This window comes from Ostrea edulis, chromosome 1 (genome assembly GCF_947568905.1).
Source record: "Ostrea edulis chromosome 1, xbOstEdul1.1, whole genome shotgun sequence".
Classification (NCBI taxonomy): domain Eukaryota; kingdom Metazoa; phylum Mollusca; class Bivalvia; order Ostreida; family Ostreidae; genus Ostrea; species Ostrea edulis.
In genome coordinates this window covers 69,943,616-69,966,914 of record NC_079164.1, presented here as the reverse complement: position 1 = coordinate 69,966,914, position 23,299 = coordinate 69,943,616, and the positions used below count along the sequence as shown (strand labels likewise).

At 34.6% G+C, this 23,299-nt stretch overlaps 1 non-coding gene and 1 pseudogene across 1 annotated transcript; one reads left to right on the top strand and one right to left on the bottom strand.

Annotated features, from left to right (window-relative positions):
* The first annotated feature begins 1,772 nt into the window (after positions 1-1,772).
* LOC125677236 (uncharacterized) lies at positions 1,773-4,624 on the top strand (annotated as a pseudogene).
* An 8,483-nt stretch (positions 4,625-13,107) lies between these two features.
* Positions 13,108-13,180, bottom strand: Trnaa-cgc (transfer RNA alanine (anticodon CGC)). The gene has a single exon. It is a non-coding gene; the product is annotated as a tRNA-Ala (tRNA).
* Positions 13,181-23,299: the final 10,119 nt, after the last annotated feature.

The following is a 23,299-nucleotide window of genomic DNA, read 5'->3' as shown; positions in this document are numbered from 1 at the left end:
AGAACCAAAAACAAGCAGCAGTATGGTGCACAGAAAAAGGGGATGGGAGTGGTGGGATTTTAAAGTGATATGTATAGAATTGATGCTGCACCAAATTGATGACCACGCCGTTTGGAAGAATGTTCCAGAAAGGACGTGACGTGTACGTGTCAATATATATTAGACTATTGCAGAATTAAATTTCCCGGAATAAATAAGATCCCCCCCCTTTCCCTTTTAGTAAAAACTGACGAGGATACAGTTACGGAGATAAATGCGCATATCCAAGACCAGCGTGGATATGCGATAGTATTATAGGTGGTTAAATCTTTATGGTTTCTTTACCATCATTTTAACATGACTTTTTCAAGTGTATAATTGTATATCCATTTCAACTATTGTATTTTATTTCATTTGATTGTTCGGCATTGGACTTTTTTTCCCCATGCATATCATGTTTTATATTTTAGTAATTTTACTTCACATTATTGATGTTTTTCTAGCGTTGTTTTGATATTATCTGTCTTAATTCTATTATAATTATACCCCCCGCAACAAGTTGGGGGGGGGGGGGGTATACTGGAATCGGGTTGTCCGTCTGTCTGTCTGTCCGTCCGTCTGTAGACGCAATGGTTTCCGGGCTCTAAAGCATTATCCTTTCCACCTACCGTCACCATATCATATATATGGACTACCCATGGGATGAAGATGTTCCCTATCGATTTTGGGGTCAAAAGGTCAAAGGTCAAGCGCACTGGACATCGAAGTAGCAATATGGTTTCCGGGCTCTAAAGCGTTATCCTTTCCACCTACCGTCACCATATCATACATATAGACTACCCATGGGATGAAGATGTTCCCTATCGATTTTGGGGTCAAAAGGTCAAAGGTCAAGCACACTGGACATCGAAGTAGCAATATGGTTTCCGGGCTCTAGAGCGTTATCCTTTCCACCTACAGTCACCATATCATACATATGGACTACCCATGGGATGAAGATGTTCCCTATCGATTTTGGGGTCCAAAGGTCAAGCGCACTGGACATTGAAGTAGCAATATGGTTTCCGGGCTCTAAAGCGTTATCCTTTCCACCTACAGTCACCATATCATACATATGGATTACCCATGGGATGAAAATGTTTCCTATTGATTTTGGGGTCAAAAGGTCAAAGGTCAAGCGCACTGGACATCGAAGTAGCAATATGGTTCTGTTTGTCATGCCATTTCTTTTTTACACTCAGAAAAGAGGTAGTTTATACCTATTACCAACACCCTTTGGGAGATTGGGGTAAGCGGGGGGTATTCTTAGTGAGCATTGCTCACAGTACCTCTTGTTTCCTTTTGCTACTTTTATAACATGCTGTATCATTTTTATTGTGTGCAGCGCGTTAGAGTGGTTATTTATAGTCATATAGGGCGCTATATAAATATTATTATTATCATCATTATTTACGACTTTAAAAAGTATGGTGACCTATTCGCGGTAAAATTACCACGCGAGTACATTCTTGATTAGATTTATGTATTATACGAACATACATTTTATTGGAGTCTTTTCCGATAGTTTTGTAATTTCTCGCGTTATGACCGTATAGCGAGAAATATTTGTCCGAACAACATGTTTAGAATTTCAATTGTGTAAGTTTCGTGGGGTTATTTTCAAAGTTTACATAACAATGACCAATGAGAGTTAAGTATATTATTATTACGTGTTCGATTGAGAATCTCGGAGCTGTATTGCCACTTTCTAGCACACGCTTTTCTTGAGCAAGTCAAGTTTTTTTTTATGAGAGATGAACGCCGATAATTTGGAGTTTTCACATAATGCTGTAGCGACAGAGGTGAATAGGCAACAAAAGGAGTTAGTAAACAGCTTACAGAGCATGATGAACTCCAAGCTTTCAACGTTTCAGCAAAATATTGTCCAAATATCAAAATCGCAGATTAACAAAATTGAAGAAAACCTGAACGAGCATTACTCTTTCCGAAAAGACAGGAACGACAATCAATTTAAGCATCAGCCAAGGGTTTTGACAAAACTCAATAAGCCAGGGATTATCTAGAATCAGCTAGCATCACAAACGAGAGTGTATAATCCGCAAAGGTCAGCATTAACGAAGGTATGGAGCTCGTGAAAAATAGACAGAAAATTATCAAATTGGCAGATTCGTCTCAGTTAGATTAGAAAGTGGTGAAAGAGTACGAATCTAATCCTATTGCTGAAGATTCTGACCACGAAAAGAAAATGTACAGATCTCAGATGAGAGCTGAGAGGAAGGAGTGAAACACGTCCAGAAGCTCGAGAAAATCCCACCGATTCACGTCATATTTTAAGAAACCTGAGGCGACACGCATGGAGACAGACGACAAGGACCAGTCTTCTTCAAGCAGACCGGGTAGATGTTTCGATTGTGTGGCTAGAGGGCAGTGGAGTCGCGACTGTACCAGAAAAGAAGAGAATAAGATAAGTGAATAGTTTTTCAAAACCTTACAAACGTCACTACGCCAATCGGATGTTTAAGATCAAACTTAGGTGAATGGGGAAAAACTGGGTCGTATAGTAGCGTCATTCCGGTGATCAAATCAGTTTATAAAAGTCCATTCAAAACAGAATCGGGGTCTGTTGTGTTACATCATAACAAATCAGCTTTAAAAAATCCATCGTTTGTACAGACATAATTAGAAAAACTATTGGAAAAAGGTTGTATTTCATATGTTACATGCAAACCAAAAGTCGTAAACCCATTGACGGTAGCCTACAACAGCAATGGTAAGCCACGTTTGGTTTTGGATTGTGGACATATAAATCCTCATTTATATACAGGTATGAAGATGCTAGTGTTGCTAGAGAAATATTTAAAAAGGGTGATTTCATGTTTACATTTGATTTAAAATCAGCATATTATCATATTGAGATTTTTGAAGAACATAGACAGTATTTGAGTGGGTTTTTTTGTGGCAAAACAAAGGGCAATTTTTTAATTATGATTTCAATGTGCTTCCTTTTGGTTCATCAACTGCGGGATGTATTTAGTAAAGTATTGCTGTCCCTTTTAAAAGAATTTAGATCAAAGGGAGCTAGACTTATTACATTCTTAGATGATGAAATAGGAGTCGGTTTTTCATTTGAAGAAGCAAATGAAGTTAGCATGGTTATAAAAAAAAATCAATTTCAACCTCTTTGATTTTTATTTGCAAATGAAAAGTGTAAATGAAGTCCAAATCAAGAGAGGGCTTGGCTAGGTTTATATTGGAACACTAAAGAAGGTCAGATTTCGGTCAGTGAAGACAGAATAAAACCCTTTAAAAATCAGTTGGATGTTATTCACCAGGATGTTCAGAAAGACAAAGTATATTTTAACGCAAATGTTTTGGACAAAATTGCGGGTAATATCTTTTCCATGAAAGCAGTATTTGGGGATATGGCAAGATTCAAAGCTAGAGGTTTGTATGAATGCATTTTGCAAAAAGCTAGTTGGGATTCAGTTGTAAAACTCTCTGCACTTGCTTTACAATTCTTGCAGTTTTGGCGGGAAAATGTGTATGCTTTAAATGAAAAAGGTTGTGGATTTGAAAGTTTGGACGCATCATGTGTATGCAATTTTGACATCGTGTGTGATGCATCAGATGTAGACTGTGGAGGGTACATAGACATTTTTTCGCCCAATCATGAAATAGAGTGTTTGGGGCATGTATATGGTAGTTGGGCTTTACATGAGAGTCAGCATAGTTCTACATGGCGTGAATTGGAAGCCGTGAATAGAGTTCTGAAAAGTAACATATCTTGTTTGAAGAGTGAGAGAGTCAGAGTTATATTTGATAACAAAAATGTATCAAACATTTTACATATTGGCAGCAAAAACTCTATTTGCATAGTATAGCATGCGATATTGTTCAAAATATGACATAACAATTCATGGGTTATGGAAACCAAGAAATGAAAATAAAAAAGCCGATTATCTAAGTCGAATTACTGACAGAGATGATTGGGAGGTAAGTGACAATGTTTATCAATGTTATGACAAATAGCACACCGTGGATAGATTCGCCACTCATTACAGTAACAAATGTGCCAAATTTAATCTAAATATTGGTATCCAGGTACTGAAGGCATAGATGCATTTAATTAATGCTGGTCAAATGAAAACAATTGGGTAGTTCCTACTCTAATTTTGATACCGAAGATACATGTAATAAACAAAATTTTACAGGAAAAGGCAAGTAGTACTTTGGTTGTTCTGGAGTGGTGATCATCTCGATAATGGCCTCTTGTGTTTGAGGGTGAACATTTTAAAAGTTTTATTAATTGAATATTGTTTTACGTCCCTCTCGAGAATATTTCACTCATATGGAGACGTCACCACTGCCGCTGAAGGGCTGCAAATTTAGGCATATGTTCGACGCTTATGGCCATTGAACAGGGAGGGATCTTTATCGTGCCACACCTGCTGCGACACGGGGCCTTGGTTTTTGCGGTCTCATCCGAAAGACCGTCCCATTTAGTCACCTCTTACTACAAGCAAGGGGTACTGAGGACCTATTCTAACCCGGATCCCCACGGCATGATGTTTATATAATATATGATTCTATATATGAATGTCTCGCATATAAAAATGATGCCTTTTATATTTTAGATGCTAATTAGTTTTAAATCTTCTGAATGGAAATAAGTACTCCATCTATACGTTTATCAAATACAAATGTAAGTAGGGAGTTACCTTAAATGAATCTTAACTTATAAGATTAGTTGGTTGTCTATTATTTAACATCCCACTCAAGAATTTTTCACTAACATGAAGATGTCACCATTGGCGGTGAAAGGCTGCAAAATATAGACCTGTGCTCGGCGCTTAATGCCTTTGATTCTGACTACGGATTACTCCGTTTAAAGGGCTCATATGTTTGAGTTTCCCTGAAACACTAACAACCAAATATATTTCAACTGGTTAACCGCCGTAAAATGACTGAAATATTGCCAAAATTGCGTAAAACCCTAGTCAATCCGTATAAAAAAAACCTGATCATATCATGGAATTCCCATGGACACGAATTGCATTCCTTTGTTAGTTGACCTATTTTTATATTCATATGAAGCAGAATTTATATTTTTAAAAAAACTTCTACGTGTCAAGAAAAAAAATCTCATTTCACATTTAGATATATCGAAAACGTTTTGTCTCTCAACAATGATAACTTTCATTCATATGTCAATTTGATATACCCCCGTGAGCTCGAAATAGAATACACCACAGAGTCGTCCACTTCTGAGTCATACTTAAACATTTTATTGAAAGTAGACATCAACGGCAAACTGACAACTCAACTGTATGACAAACGGGATGTTCTCAGCATATCCATCGTCAACTTCCCATATTTATGTAGCAATCTTCCATTATCACATGGATATGGTGTTTATATCTCTCAACTGATTCGATACGCAAGAGCTTGTTCTGCGTATGGTCAGTTTTTAAATCGAGATAAGCTACTGACAAAGAAGTTCAGGGGTTTCAACAGTCTCGATTAAAATCAGCATTTCGCAAATTCTATGGTCGTTATAACGATTAGTTTGCCAATACAACCTATCATTGGGTGAAATGCTGTCTGCCGCGTTTCACACTGATTTTGACTAGAGATAACTCCGTGTACCTGATCAGGACATAGGGCTCACGGCGGATGTGACCGATTGACAAGGGATGCTTACTCCTCCTAGACACCTGATCCCACCTATGGTGTGTCCAGGAGTCCGTGTTTGTCCAACTATCAATTTTGTTTTGGTTATAAGAGTTATGAAATTTATCACTGTTCGTTATCTTCACCTTTCATGCAACGGACGAAGAATACTGACAAATAAGTTGATGTTGCAAGGGTTTCAACAATTTTGTTTAATGTTAGAAATTTGACGTGAATATTGAACGTCAATTGCAACGATCCATCATTTTATGTACATTTGAACCAATTAACGAAACAAGTGATTGAGCCGTAACAAAACAGTCCAATACTGTGCCTTCTTCCGGGATAATATATTTCATACAAAGTTAAAGTGAGAAGTAATTGAGTGTTTACCAATAAAACCTTTTTCCAAATATTTCCTTACCTTTTGCTATAAATCGCAAAAACGAAAGGGACAGTTTTGCATTATAGTTGGAAAGGAGTGCATGCTCTTTAGGTTGCCTAGAAAGTTGTTTTTGAAATCAACAACAATGATGACGAATTTTTCATACTCGATTGATTATAACCATGGTGAACAACTGAATTCATGGAATAAAGACTACCAGGCGCTTGTCGAACCCCACACAGTTTTGCTGCTTATCACCTTAGCTGCAGGAATTCCAGGAAATGGTTTGGTAATTTACATCTACTATTTTCGAATGAAAACACGTACAACGGGTAGATTCTTTATCCCACTCATCGCCTGTACAGAACTTGCTGCACTTCTTGTATCATGTACCTTGAATCTGTTGTTGAACTTGAGATATGTAATGTTTCCAGGAGATGTGTTGTGTAAAGTGTTACATTATGGGACAAGTGTATTTTCTACAACTGTTATATTCCTCTTATGTCTAATCGCTATACAGAGATACCAGAAAATCTGTCGACCATTACAACGTCAAATGAACGTATTCTGGATGCGATTTTCTGTTGCGTGCTGCTTCATGATTTCTCTTTTGATTTATATTCCTAACCTCTTTGTTAAAGGCTTGGTCAGTGTGAATCATCCAATATATTCGAATGTGACTGGATATATGTGTTCTATACTCCCTGATGAGTCTCAAAAGCACAACCAAATTTTTCAAGCGATTTTGGGGCTAATAACGCTCACATTTATAGTAACAACTACTCTGTATATAATTGTAATAAGAAAACTATACAGACAACACCACCGGTTGAAAATGAGAGGATTTCATGCAAACAAACGTATCAGAGGTGATTTGAACAAAGAGAGAGTGGGAATGTCGACAAATAATCCAAATTCTTATCTAAAGACAATGATAATGTTCTTTATTATTTTAGTTTTAATAGTAGTGTTTTACGTACCGCCTTTAGTATGCATCACAAGACAATCCATTAATGCTAAGCTCCAACATGAAATGTCACCATCGTTTGTCAACTATTATCTGATTATGAGAAGGATGTATATTTTATCATACGTTGTACACCCTTTTATATTTGTAATGTTTGACAACAAACTGCGTTTAGAGTTTAGAAAACTTGTCATCGTGTCGGGATGCAAACATTGAAATACACTAATGCACTCTACAGTGAAGATGAAACTGTCTGAATTTTACAACAATGCCTCTGGGGTCTTCAAAAGTTCATATTTCAACAGTGAAAATGGAAGAATTTCGACTATAACAATTAGAACTCATTTTCAATGTGCATTTTATATTAACGTTCCAGAATATAGAGAGTGAGAATGAATTAGTGTTACGCACTTGAAATAATTGAAACTACTATTGATGATCAATATTATGATACCACTATTGATGATTAATATTATGATATTCTCCAAGTTATAACACTTATCAAAATATATTGTATGTTGAACGTCGGTACTATGCAATACAGGGAAATTTAGTTAAGATTGGTTTGACCAAGTCCAGATAATCTAATAGGCGTTGTTATATGTACGATAAAGAACCCTCATTGTTACTTTCCGCAGACCCTCAAAATGTCTGGTTAACTTTGATATGTATAATAGAGAAAGGCTTGTCACTCCGGATCCTATTATAGAATACTCAATTTGAGTACAAAACAATTAAATAAACTTACATATACCGTACAAAGTCTGTCACAAATTTCAAAGTGCATGTACTTCCACACATATTCGAAAATCAACTAAAAAATTTCAGTTGGTCATTTCAATTTGCTGAGTAAGTTGTTATTTGGCATGTGTAGAGCTGCATTGTACAAATCCATTAAATTACCTTTACCTAATTGATAATAGTTTGAAGCTGAAAATTTTCTTCAGTCAGAAGATACATGTGTCAAATAGTTCCCGTAGAGAAAGGCTTCCATACACCACTTTTAACGTCTGCCTTGATCAAATCATACATGACGAATTTTAAACAGCCATGTATGATTGCATCAAGACAGACGTTTATAATGGAAACGTATGTGTCTTTTCATTGCAACTATACAACACATCTATTTTCGAATGAAGGAAATTTTTTAACTTCCGAAATCTATCAGATGAAGGTTGGGAGACCCATTTGTCCATTGCAGTACAAGTACTTTCTGTGTACATGTGAAACAATCGATTGGTCAATCTAATTTTGAGGAAAATGGAACTAGAGCTGTCCTCTCAGGATTCGTACATTTACTCCCCCATGGGGCACACTATATAATGGATAAAACAGACTTCCTCGGATCAAACCAGAAGTTGTCGAATCAAATGGTAATCTAGTATATTATTATTTTTTATTGAAAAGTTGCTTTGAAAATATTAATAAATCAATCAAATATTAAAATATTTCCAGTGATGCTCAATATAAACACTATACCAATAAATAGGATTTTCAGAGAATTTCATTGTTTATTATTTTTTCTCTTAATTTGGTTCATAGTCTAAAAATTAATAGAGTAAGACCCACCCACCCCTCCCCCCTTCACACCAACAGAAAATGGAAATATTCATACATTCACTGTAAATCAAAATGTAAGGTACAGAAATGTTATTTTACTTTAATGAATAATGTATGTAAAAGATCTATTTCAACCCTTTTAATTTGTTGTTGTAATATTCTCAAACAATAATATACTTACACCAAATAGAAATTAGCGTAACTTTTTAATACTTTAAATATTGTAACTTAAAATAAGAAATGCATAACTTCAGTCTAAGAACAATATATTTACAACGTTTAAACCAAATATCTTCGACAGTTTTTAAAATGCATGTACTGTTTTTAGTTTTAAAAAATGACTAAGTGCATAACTAAAAAGCCTGTAAATTGAATAAATAATGTCGAATCAATATGCAAATACCAGATGCACATTTTCATATGGTGAGTAATGAGTGTACAAATTGTTTGAGAAATCCACGAGCTAGTTTCTTAGAACATGTACGGACAATATTATGCCTTCAGACAGACACACGGATATGATGATTCCAATATACCCCCAAACTTCATTTGTGGGGGCTTAAAAGTCAAATATTTCACTTGATTCTCTGAGGAAGTACTTGAAAATTTTCAATAAAGTTGTTTTTACATGTAATTTAGATTCAAGATCAAAGCTACGTAACGAGTAGATGCAGAAGATACAATTACTTACTAGGTTTTGTTTACATTGCGGGAATTGGATAAGAGTTACAAGTCATTTGAAAGATATTCAGACGCTCGGAGGTTCATTACTTGAATATTAGTAAAAACGTAACACTTCAATCACAAATGCGAGTTAAAAATTCTCGAAAAGGACGAACAGCATACACATAAAACAAAATAAAACATGTTAAAACCAATTGCATATCCATTCTGCGCCCCATATATGTCAAATGTACCATGGTTGCCTGCACGTAGACCCGAGCTTAGGATATGGTATAATACAAGAAGATAGTATTTGAATTTTAGAAATACATTTAAAGAGTACCTTTTCAGAAATAGTAACTATCGTACTTCCTACAAAGATGGCAGGTAGGAAGTGTAAAATTGCTATCCATTTTGGGTTATAAGAGGTCGTACGTCACAACTGCCCATTAATTAATCTCATATTTGATACTATAAATTTGATAGGTATACCATTCACCAATAGAATGCCTTTTCTTTTTTAAACTTTTCAGTATTTGACTTGGAATCCGCTTTCGCAGGTGAGGAGTTTGTAGATGAAGTGCCAAAATTAAGACCTATGTTAGTAATTGATGATATCACTAATAATTTTCATGAAGATAATGTATAATTAATGATCTGTGGATCTCAATCAATATATTATTATATCACATGTTCTGTTATGTAGATACTTCATCCAATAAATAGCCATATAAACATGGTATCATTAGAACTTATATATGTATGTGTTGACCATTCTATGTGAAAAAGAGTTTACATATACATTATAACTTATTATCCATTGTTTATCGATATGTAGATGGATGCCTATTTTATTGAAATGAAATCGTTTGTCACTTGAGGGTCAGTCGGCTTCGATCGCTGATGCAAGATATATTTCAGTTGATATAAAACGGCTCAGTGGATAGAACATTAAACTAGAGTTTTCGAATCCTGGTCTAGTACGTTAAATCCTAGGTTGAAGTTTTCAAAGTGGGAAGACATTTAAGGAGGGATGAATTTTGCAGTCAGACGGTTTTGATCAAATGGTAGAGCACATGTCTAGAGATTCTGAGGCCCTAGGTTCGAGGCCTGTCTGATCCGTTGCATTTCGCCCTTCTTGATCGTAAAAGATAGTGTAACTTCGTTTATTCACCAATTCATTCTTAAAAATGCTATTGATTCATGTAATCAAAAAAGAGAAATATATAAACTGGTAATTATTGAAAAAGGTTTATAAATCAATTACTTACAGAAAATAAGGAAAAGTCTGTCCAAGAAGATTTTACTCCAATTCTTATATACATGACAAAATGTATTCAACTTTGACGGTAAAAGCAATGGCATATTGACAATAAAACGAACAAAACAAAAAAGTTCAAGCACACTACAAGACTAGTGATATATTGTTTCTTACATGAAAGAGTGAAGATAACGAACAGTGATCAGTCTAAAAACTCCTATAAAAGGGTGAAGATAACGAACAGTGATCAGTCTAAAAACTCCTATAAAAAGGTGAAGATAACGAACAGTGATCAGTCTAAAAACTCCTATAAAAAGGTGAAGACAACGAACAGTGATCAGTCTAAAAACTCCTATAAAAGGGTGAAGATAACGAACAGTGATCAGTCTAAAAACTCCTATAAAAAGGTGAAGACAACGAACAGTGATCAGTCTAAAAACTCCTATAAAAAGGTGAAGACAACGAACAGTGATCAGTCTAAAAACTCCTATAAAAAGGTGAAGATAACGAACAGTGATCAGTCTAAAAACTCCTATAAAAAGGTGAAGACAACGAACAGTGATCAGTCTAAAAACTCCTATGAAAAGGTGAAGATAACGAACAGTGATCAGTCTAAAAACTCCTATAAAAAGGTGAAGATAACGAACAGTGACTAGTCTCATAGCTCCTATAAAAGGTGAAGATAACGAACAGTGATCAGTCTCATGAAAGGTGGATATAAGGAACAGTTACCATTCTCATAACTCCTATAAGCAATACAAATAGTATGGCAAACGCGGATCCCCTGAACACACAAGAGGTGGGGTCAGGTGCCTAGGAGGAGTAAGCATCCCCTGTCTTCCAGTCATACCCGCCGTGAGTCCTATATCCTGATCAGGTAAACGGAGTTATCCTAGTCAAAATCAGTGTGCCAAGAACGGTCTAACAATCGGTATGAAACACGTTCGACAACATTTGATCCAATGATACATGTAGGTTGTATTGGCAAACTAGATCGTTATAACGACCATAGGATTTGCGAAATGCTGACTTTAATCGAGACAGTTGAAACCCCTGTACCATCAACTTGTTTGTCAGTAGCTTGCCTCGATTTAATAACTGAGTATACGCAGAAAAAGCTCTTGTGTATCGAATCAGTTGAGAGATATAAACACCATATGCAGGTGATAATGGAATATTACTACATAAATATGGGAAGTTGACAATGGAGAAGCTGAAATAATCCCGTTTGTCATGAAGTTGAGCTGTCAGTTTGCCGTTAAAGTCTACTTTCAATAAAATATCTAAGTATGAAGCAGAAGTGGACGACTCTGTGGTGTCTTTTATTTCGAGCTCCCAGGGATATATCGAATCGACATATGAATGAAAGTTATTATTAATAGACAAAACGTAGTCGATATATCTAAATGTTGAATTGAAGACACCCAGCAAGAAATGTTTTCTAGTCACGTAGAATTTTTTTAATAAATTCTGCTTCATATGAATATAAAAATAGGTCAGCTAACAAAGGAGCACAATTCGTGCCCATGGGAATTCCAACAGACTGTTGGAAGACCTGATCACCAAAGACCACGAACATATTGTCTATGAGGAACTTCTGTGTATTCTTTTTTATTTGAACTTCAGAGTACTGGTGCGTGGAATCAGAGTGGTGTTTAAGAAAGTAATTTTTGGTGGCGTGATCACTAGATATGAATATTTTCGTTTTCCATTTTTGTTGAAGAAGCAACTGTCTATGATGTCAAAAAGTCTAGTCTTTGATTTATCGTGAGGAATGGTCGGGTAAAGTGTTGAAAAGTCATAGGTTTTGATGTTATTGATTTGGGAAAGGTTTTGGGATTTCAAGTTTACTAAAAGCTCTTGAGAATTTTTTAGAATCTACATTTGATTAACACCACTTCTGCCATATTTAGTCGCACAGTAGGTTTAAAGTTTCTCCTTCACAACTGTTAATATTTTCCAGAGGTTCAAAGATAGGGGCTTGGTAGAACACTTACTGGATCCAGCAATGTATCTGTGTTTGTAAGGGTTTTTATGACGTTTAGGAATCCAATATAAGTAAGGTAACTCATTCATCCGACCCTTTGACTGGGATATTAAATGTGTCTAAAACTGAAGCATGGTTTTCCAGAATTTCGTCTTTTGAAAGGGCAGTTGGAGTATAAGTACCAAAAGTGGAATTAATGCCAAGTTCGTTTAAAATACAGTTGTAATAATGAGCCTTACAAACAATGACAATGTTGTTAATGGGGCATGGACACGATTTGAGCTGAAAATTTTTAAATCTTATTTTTCCATTTTTATTGTTTACAATGCTCATCTAAAATATTTCTAATAGTCAAGCAAAATTTGATTGATTGATTGTATCTTGCTTAACGTCTCACTCGAGAATTTTTCACTCATATGGAGACGTCACCAAGACCGGTGAAGGGCTTCAAATTTAGGCCTATGCTCGGCGCTTACGGCCATTGAGCAGTGAGGGTTCTTTAGCGTGTCACACCTACTGTGACACGGGTCATCCGTTTTTAAGGTCATCCCCGAGGACCCGTGACATTCACACCCGATGCCGAGCGTTTGGCGATGGAACTGTCACTACCTGTTTTAACGACTTACATGTAGGTGTGTCGCGGCCGGGATTCGAACCCCGGGACTTCCGCATGCGGGGCGAACGCTTTAACCTCTCGGCCACCGCGGCAAAATTTGACTATAAGTTGTTGAGTTATAAGTGAGATACAGCACTCGAAATTCATTTTATGTAAACAAGGATCGTGCCATGTTTTTGTTGACATTAGACTGTTTAATAGAAAACAGTGTGTTTAAGACAAAATGAGATGTGCAAAACACTACAAATTTTTTAACTGTATTAGGAATTCACTTATAAATTGAAAAGAATCTGCTTTAAACAAAACCAATGTAAACAAAAACATGACGCGAGCCTTCTTTACATAAGGAGGACTTGTTACCTCTGTATCTCCCATGTACCTTGATTACTGACATTCTAAGTTTTGCTGATCATTAGTAATACCTTAATTAAGCATTCTGCACTTTGAAATCAAAAAATATAATTTGAAAATTTTCAGCTCAAATCGTGTCCATGTTCCTTTAGAATACATGACCTTTCATGTCATTGGGAAGCTGTTAGTTGATAGACCGACTGTAATTTTGTATGCTAGATTTTCGAGAGGATAGTGTTTGTTTGTAATGATAATCTTTACATTGTCATAAAAAGGAAAATTAGTCTTGGATATCCATAATTTGAAAGGAACACTTTTTACTACAAGTACTTCATTTCACCACATCCCTAGATCTACAAAAAAGAAGAAAAAGAAAACCTCGGAAAAGAATACCGAATATAAGTCTTGATTTGGAAACTTGTTGATCATCTTCAGATATGACGTAATGATGCTCACCCTTTGCCAGAGTTTTGATTTTTTTCCCATGAACACGTGTACATTTCCGTATCCCATTCTTTCTAGGGGGTTCTAGATGGTATACGGACAGAAAGTCACAGGACTAAAAGTCACAAAATCGGTACATGTCTTTAGGACAAAAAGACAGAATGACGACTTTTAATCAGATAGAATAAAAAGGTCACGGGACAATAAGTCACGGGATAAAAAGTCATGGAACAAAAAGTCACAGGTCAAAAAGTCACAATCTGTAGGACAAAAAGTTACAGGAATAAAAAGTCACAAAAAATGACTTTTGATTAGAAAAGAAACAAAGACAAACTCATTCTGTTATAAAATATAAAATGCTGATATTCATACCAATCTTTGTGTTTTGTGCATGAATAAAATGGTGTTTTTCTTGTTCTTTGACTTCACCATTTATGTAATATCCACAGATTACCAAAATTTGTTTGAACCACCTTTATTACTCTGCATGAGTTCCATTTTGGAATGACGATTGGCTTAGCAAATGATACTCCATATACTCGTATATACTTTTAAACTAACAATAACAGGTTGTACCCAAATGCATATTATAGTTTCTTAAACTTTACAAAAATAACAGATATGTTTTCAAAATATCAAAATCAATATTTTCTTATAAACTGTGACTTTGTGTCCTTTGACATTTTGTTCTACTTTTATAAAATTTCTAATTGTGACTTTTTGTCTTATTTTCTTATAAAACTGTGATTTTTGTCCTGTGACATTTGTCCTATTTTCGTAAAATTTCTTATTGTGACTTTTTGTCCATGGTCATTTTGTCCGTAACTTTTTGTCCTGTGACTTTCTGTCCTACATTCTTCTAGATCCGCCAATGCTCTCTCTCTCTTTTTCAACAAGAATTATGTTTTGCGGTAACATCGCACAAGAATACATACATTTTCAAAGACAAGTTTTCCATACTTTGTTAAATATGAATGTAGTCATACATCACACGACGTTCACGATATAATTAATTAATGTGCCGTTTTAAAAATACCCAATCTTTGATGACTTTAAATTATCATCTTCGTTGCAAACAGTAATCTTCACAGATGAATTAACAATACATTTAAAAAATGAAACAAAAATAAAAAGATGAATAAATCCTTAACGAAATGTTTTTAAATTAAACAGACAAAATTCGAAAGCCGAAATTTCAAGCATCTAAATCCTGAAATCAGGGGAGATAACTCGCATTTGTTTAGGGTACAAAACCGATCAATTTTTTCAACAATTGTTACCACGATGGAGACAGGTAACTGATATTCATCCCGCGATGAGAACGTGGTTTACCCGAGTTACCTCTAGATTACCGCGTTAGATTTTTTCCGCCGCTGGAACGCGGTAAACAAGAGATCCGCGTTGCCTGTACTGAACACATCACAGGACGATTCACATCTACCAGTGTCTTCATTAAAGGTAACTAAAAATATTATATTATGTTTATATATTTTTTATAAGAAAGCGTCATTTTTGTTTTGCTATAATTACCATTAGATATTGATAGAAGCGCGATGACCTGTGCTCAGATATAATAGCGATTTTGTGAACAAGATTCGCGACGTCAGTGATATAAAAATTGATCTTGTTCACAAGAGATGAAAATGAAGAAATTCGTCATTTTCAACTTTCGCTTGTGTATAAATTCTTTAACTTTTGTACAGTAGAATTGTTTTATTGACCACGAAAAATGGTACTAACTTTAATGTTTTTTCCACCTCATCCTTTAGGCATATGCTCGGCGCTCACGGCCTTTGAGCAGGGAAGGGTCTTTATCGTGCCACATCTGCTGTGACATGGGGACCTTGGTTTTGGCGGTCTCATCCGAAGGATTGCCTCATTTAGTCGCTTCTTACAAGGAAGGGATACTCAGAACCTATTCTAACCTGAATAACCACGCGACCTTTCATGACGTAGAATGTTGCTTATGTTGATGACTTTCATACGAACCTTTAATTATTTGCAAATAATATTGTAAATTAAACTCTTCTGTCTTTGATAATACAAAAAGAAAGTGAATTGAAAGTCAAGTAGGATGTATATCAAGGCAGGCTACTGACAAACAAGTTGATATTACAGGGGTATCAACAGTCTCGTTTAAAGTCAGCATTTCGCTAATTTTATGGCTGTTATAACGATCTATTTAGACAATACAACTTGGCATTTGGGTCAAACGCTGTATGACGTGTTTCATGCCAATTGTGAGGAAGTTCTTTACACCCAGAGTTTGACTACGGATTACTTTATTTACCTGATCAAGATATAGTGTTCACGGCGGGTGTAATCGGTCGACAGGAGATGCTTAACCTTCCTGGGCTTTGGTATATATCCAGGGGTCCGTGTTTACTCAACTCTAAGATTTTGTATTCCTTATAGGAATTATGAGATTGATCAAGATGTTGTCCGCTAAATATCTTGAGAAATTTTTCCTTGACAGACATTAAACTTGGTAGACTGATACATTGTGAGGAGTAGATTACCCTTATTTATTTTGAGGTCACATGGTTAAGGGTCAAACTGGACATAGGAATATACTGTCCATTCAATATCTTAAGAACCTATTCCTTGACAGACATCAAACTTTGTATACTGGTACATCAAGAGGAGTAGATGACCCTCATCAAGTTTAAAGTTTGGATTGATATTGTCAAAGGTCAATGGTTATACTGGACATAGTAATATATTATCTCCTATAGTTTAAGAATCATTTGCTTGATTGACACCAAAGGATGAAATGAAATGACTATATAAAATAGCCCCCAATATATTTTCTTATTTCATTTTCAAATTTACATGATTGAACTCATTAACATGTATCATTTGTACTTTTATGATTTAACGTAGTTCCACATTCCTGTGACGTCATAAGATTGTGCAAAGTCAATAATTTAATGACTGGAACATAAATTTTGTTGGAGTCTTTTTCAATAGTTATTGTAAAAAATCTTGTTAGCCATAAAATATTTCAAAAGTCTTAGTTATATTTGAATAGTCAATGATGCGTTTTAAAATATTGAATCCAAGGACAATAACTCTGTTTTCATTAAATTATTTATCAAGTCCATTATGCAATAGATTTCCTATATTTTTCACAAACATTTTACCAAGGTGATAAGGAATTATTATCTGTGTCTTTTCATGAAATTACTTAAAATTTTAATCCATGAGTGGTTTTGAATAGCTCAGTTGTATGGTGCCAGACTTAGGGTTTTTATGGGGGTATACATATTCTGGAAGCTATAGATTTAAAATTATTAAGGAAAGGTATGGATTTTTTTTCATAAATAACTATAACAGATGTACATCTACTGATATAATCAGGAAAAAATGATATGTAAACCATGCTATAAGGAAATTGTGTCCATATTTGTTTGTTTTTTAACATTTTGGAGAGTAAGGCTAATTCAATAATTTTGCACTTATTATACTAAAACTTGATGAACATAGTGAAAATGACATGTGTTTTAGTTCTTGACATGTTTCCTGATAAATAAATGCAATTTAAAATTTTTGTTGTTGTTTTTATTTTAAAATAACAACAGATAACTGTTTCCAATGAATTTCATAAAAATCTACATAGGGGTACATTACTTCAGTAGTGTCTATAATGAAAATAAATCTGGAAATCCTTAACTAATTTGCCTTTTCTCATTACTCTGAATGTTAATCTATTGATTCCAAACAAAAAAATGCTACCTAAACCCCAAAAATCCAGGACTAAGGACCCACCTTAAACGTTACACGGCGCATAAATTCGCCACAAACGGTACATAACTCTTGAGTTTGAGCTTGGGGTTTCCTTATTATCTGAAATTCCCATAGGAATTTGGCCCCGCCCATACTTTTGCAGATCTAGAAATATATGGACGATAGTAGGTACAGTTATATCATTTAAGCTATGGTGTGTCCATGAGTCCCTGTTTGCCCAACTATCTTTTCTGTATTGTTTATAAGAGTTATGAGATTGATCACTGTTCGTTATCTTCACCTTTCATATTAAAAACTTTTAAATTTCGTATAGCGATGTCGAAATTTATAAAAAAAAAAAAAAAAAAAAAAAAAAAAAATTAAAAAAATTAGAAAAAATAAATTAGCAAAATTGTTTCATGCCAATGAAATGCCAACGTAGTCAAAAGCCTCTCCATTATGGAAACCTGTTGGAACTTGATGACCTACCCGGAAAGACTCGCTCTATATTAAAGACTATATCACGTGATTTTGATGTATTGCCCGCTATTTAAGGAAGATAAACACACCCTCAATGTCATGTATTCGATACCTACGGTATACATGTATATGTAATTCATTTACCAATACACCCAATTTTGATCAATTGTATTTAGGTACTTGTATATACACGTGTAGTCATCATTAATGAGTTGAAGTTTCTGAATCCAGTTATCCCTGAGTTCTTCAAAGGATACCGCCAATTCCAACATTAGATGAACGAACACAGGCACTGCATCAGGAGTGACAATGTTTACCTCAACTTTTGATCAGAGGCTTAAGCCATTCTTGTGAATGACAGTTGCACTAGATAATTATTGATTGATTGAGGTTTTAAGCCGTTTTGGCAATAACGAAACCTGTTTTGTTTGAAGTTACAACATGTTAACCTTATTTGACTTTATTTCATTTATAATAGACAGTATGAAGCAGTAAATAGAAGCACAGGTATATACTGTAAATTTCCTCAAAATATAAATCCTTCTTTAAAAAAAGAATGACAATGAATACATTTACTGATGATGTTTTTACGTATTAGATATCAAGTGCTGCTGTTAAAATATATAACGTCAAACATAAAAATTGTTATTCATTTTATAATGTGAAATCAATTTTCATAATTGGGTTAAGAGAAAAAAGCTGGTGCTGCGATATCTTTTACCACGTGTATATTTGCAAAATTCCATCACTTATTTGTAGATGGTTTTCTAAAAATCTAATGTGTTTACAAACTTATTGGACTTGATCTTACCGTATTTTAGACTTTGTCGAAACTTCCAAGGTAAACTTTGATGCAGTAATTGCTTCCCTAATTCTGCAAACCTGTGCCCAAACTTACTTCCTCTATGTACAAACTTCCAAAGCGAGATAATATTTTCCAAAGAGACAGATATTTTAATTTTGATATATTTAATATTTACAATGCAGAATTATCTATTTTGCATGAATAACCATAGTTCTGTAACACAATTGAATATAAGATTGATTAAACTTATTCTGGACGCAAAGGCACAGGTTACACAAGATCACAAGACAGAACAGAATAAACCAAATGGAATTAAAACTGGGGGATATCGAAATCAAGCCACACAAGGACGAATTTATAGCAATTATAACATTGACTCGATAAATAGATCACTTTTTATTTCAATGTATCTCAAAAGGAATCTCAGAGAAATGCATTACATGTATATACATTCCATTTTATTTAAAGTGTAATTGATGCTTAATTGAATGTTTACCAATAAAACGTAATCATCATCATTTCATTATCATTACTGTACTACTATCGATCGCAAATGTAAAAGGAGTATTTTTGCATCGTAATCAGAAAGGTCTACACGCTCTTTTTGGATTGACTAGAAAGTTGATTGAGAAATCAGAAAAGGATGAAGAATGTTTCATCCTCGATTGATTATAACAATGAACAACTGAATACATGGAATAAAGATTATCAGGCGCTTGTCGAACCAAATACCATTTTCTTGCTTTTGACCTTAGCTGCGGGAATTCCTGGAAATGTTTTGGTAATTTACATTTACTATTTCCGAATGAAAAAACATACAACGGGTAGATTCTTTATCCCACTCATCGCCTGTACAGAACTTGCTGCACTTATTGTATCATGTACCCTGATTCTGTTGTTGAACTTGAGCTATGTAATGTTTCCAGGGGATGTGTTGTGTAAAGTGTTACATTATGGGGCAAGTGTATTTTCTACAACTGTTATATTCCTCTTATGTCTAATTGCTATACAGAGATACCAGAAGATCTGTCGACCATTACAACGTCAAATGAACGTATTCTGGATGCGATTTTCTGTTACGTGCTGCTTCATGATTTCTCTTTTGATTTATATTCCTAACCTCTACGTAAGAGGCTTAGTCAGTGTGAATCATTCAATATATTCGAATGTGACTAGATATATGTGCTCTATACTCCCTGATAAGTTTCAAAAGCACAACCGAATTTTTCATGCGATTTTGGGGCTTCTAACGCTTACACTTGTAGTTACAACCACTTTATATACAGTAGTGATAAAAAAAATTATAGAGAGTACCGACGGTTGAAAGTTAGAAGATGTCATACAAAGAAACGTTTTGGAAGGGATTCGAACAAAGAAAGAGTAGGAATGACGACAAATATTCCAAAGTCATATCTAAAAACTATGATCATGTTCTTTATTATCCTCTTTTCAATAGTACTGTTTTACGTGCCGCCTTTAGTATGTATCATAAGACAATTCATTCATGCTAAGCTTCCACATGAAATGTCACCAAAGTTTTTCAACTATCATCTCTTTATGAGAAGGACGCATATCTTATCATACGTTGTACACCCTTTTATATTTGGAATGTTTGACAACAAACTGCGTTTAGAGTTTAAAAAACGTGTCATCATGTCAAGATGCAAACTTTGAAATACACAGTGAAGATGAAACTATCTCAAGTCTCGTATCTTCAAATATTTCAACAGTGAAAATGGAAGAATTTCGACTACGACAATTAGAACTCATTTTGAATGGACATGTTATATTGTTAATTTTCCAGAGAGAGAGAGAGAGAGAGAGAGAGAGAATTGGTGTTACGTACTTGAACTCATTGAAACTGCTATTAATGTTCAATATTACTGTAACCTCCTTGTTATAAAACTTATAAAAATATACTGTACATGTATGTTGAACTTCGGTACTATCCAATACAGGGAAATTTAGTTAAGATTGGTTTGACGAAAGTCTACAGAATGTAATAGGCGTTGCTGTATGTGCGATAAAGAACTCTCACTGCTACGACCCTCAGAATGTCTGGGTACCCTTGATACATGTATGTCTAATAGAGAAAGGCTTGTGACTCCTATTATAGAATACTCAATTTCAGTACAACAAAAAATTAAATAAACTTGCATATACCTGATCTATATTATCAACAAAGTCTGTCACAAATTTCAAAGTGCATGTACTTCCACAGAGTTTCAAAAATGAACTAAAAAATTTCAGTTGGTCATTTCAATTTGCTGAGTAAGTTATTATTTGGCATGTGCAGAGCTGCATTGTACAAATTCATTAAATAACCTTTACCTAATTATAATAGTTTGAAGCTGAAAATTTGCTTCAGTTAGAAAAGTCCTGTGGGGATCAGGGTTAGAATAGGTCCTCAGTACCCCTTGCTTGTCGTAAGAGGCGACTAAATGGGGCGGTCCTTCGGATGAGACCGCCAAAACCGAAGTCCCGTGTCACAGTAGGTGTGACACGATAAAAATCTCTCCCTGCTCAATGACCATAAGCGCCGAGCATAGACCTAAATTTTGCAGCCCTTCGCCAGCAGTGGTGACGTCTCCATATGTGAAATATTCTCGAGAGGGACGTTAAACAATATTCAATTAATCAGTTAGAAAATACATGTATTAAAAAGTTCCAATGGAGAAAGTCTTCTGTACACCACCAACAAAGACCACTTTTAAACGTCTGTCTTGATCAAATCATGCATGACAAATTTTAAACAGTCATGTATGATTGCATCAAGACAGACGTTGATGATGACTTCCGATTGCAGCTATGGAAACGTATATTTCTTTCCATTGAAACTATACGGCACATCTATTTTCGAATGAAGGGAATTTCTTAACTTCCAAATGCTATCAGATGAAGGCTGTAAGGTGCATTTGTGAATTGCAGTACAATTATTTTCTAAACAATCGATTGATCAATCTTATTTCGAGGAAAATAGAACTACAGCTGTCCTTTCACAACTCATACATATACCCCCCCCCCCCCCCCCCATCGCGGGACACACTATATAATGGATAAAAGCAGACTTCCACAGATCAAACCAGAAGTTGTCGAATCAAATGGTAATCTAGTATATTTTTTTTATTGAAAATGTTGCTTTGAAAATATCAATAAATCAAATATTAAAATATTTCCAGTGATGCTCAATATAAACACTATACGAATAAATAGGATTTTCAGAGAATTTCATGCCACGCCAACAGAAAATGAAAATATTCATACATTCACCGTAAATCAAAATGTAAGGTGCACAAATGTTATTTTACTTTAATAAATAATGTATGTAAAAGGTCTAATTCAAGCCTTTCAATTTGTTTTCGAAATATTCTCAAGGATTAATATCCTTAAACAAAATAGAAATTATGTAACTTTCTAATACTTTAAATATTGTAACTTTGAATAAGAAATACGTAACTTCAGTTAAAAACAATGTGTTTACAACGTTTAAACCAAATATCTTCGAGAAGTTTTAAAATGTACTCTTTTTAGTCTAAAAAATTACTAAGCCCATAAGTTAAAAGCCTGCAAATTGAAGAAATAATGTCGAATCAATTTGCCAATACCAGGTGCACATCTTCATATGATGAGTAATGAGTGTACATATTTTCAGAAAAATCCACGCGCTAGTTTCTTAGAACATGTACGGACCAATCATGCCTTCAGACAGACAGACAGACATCGTGATTTCAATATATCTGCAAACTTCATTTACAGGGATATAAAAAGTGAAATAGTTATAATAACTTGATTCTCTGAGGAAGTACTTGAAAATTGTCACGAAAATTGTTTTTACATGTAATTTAAATTCAAGCTGCAAGCTATATAATGTAGTAGATGCAGAGGATACAATTACTTCCTAGGTTTTGTTGATATTGCCGGAATTGGATAAGAGTTACAAATCATTTGAACGATATTCAGACGCTCGGAGGTTCTTTACTTGAATATGAGTAAAAATGTAACATTTCAACCACCTATGCGAGTTAAAAATTCTCCAAAAGGACAAACAACATGCGCATAAAACAAAAATAAAACATGTTAAAACCAATTGCATATCCATTCTGCGCCCCATACGTGTCAAATGTACCATGCTTGCCTGCACGTAAACCTGAGCCTAGGAAATGGTATATTACAAAAAGATAGTATTTGAATTTTAGAAATACATTTAAAGAGTACCTTTTCAAATTTAGTAACTATAGTACTTCCTACAAAGATGCATATGACAGGTAGGAAGTGTAAAATTTCTATTAATTTTGGGGTTATAAGAGGTCATATGTCACACCTGTCCATTAATTGATCTCATATTGATACTATAAATTTGGTAGGTATACCATTCACCTATATAATGTCTTTTTAACTTTTCAGT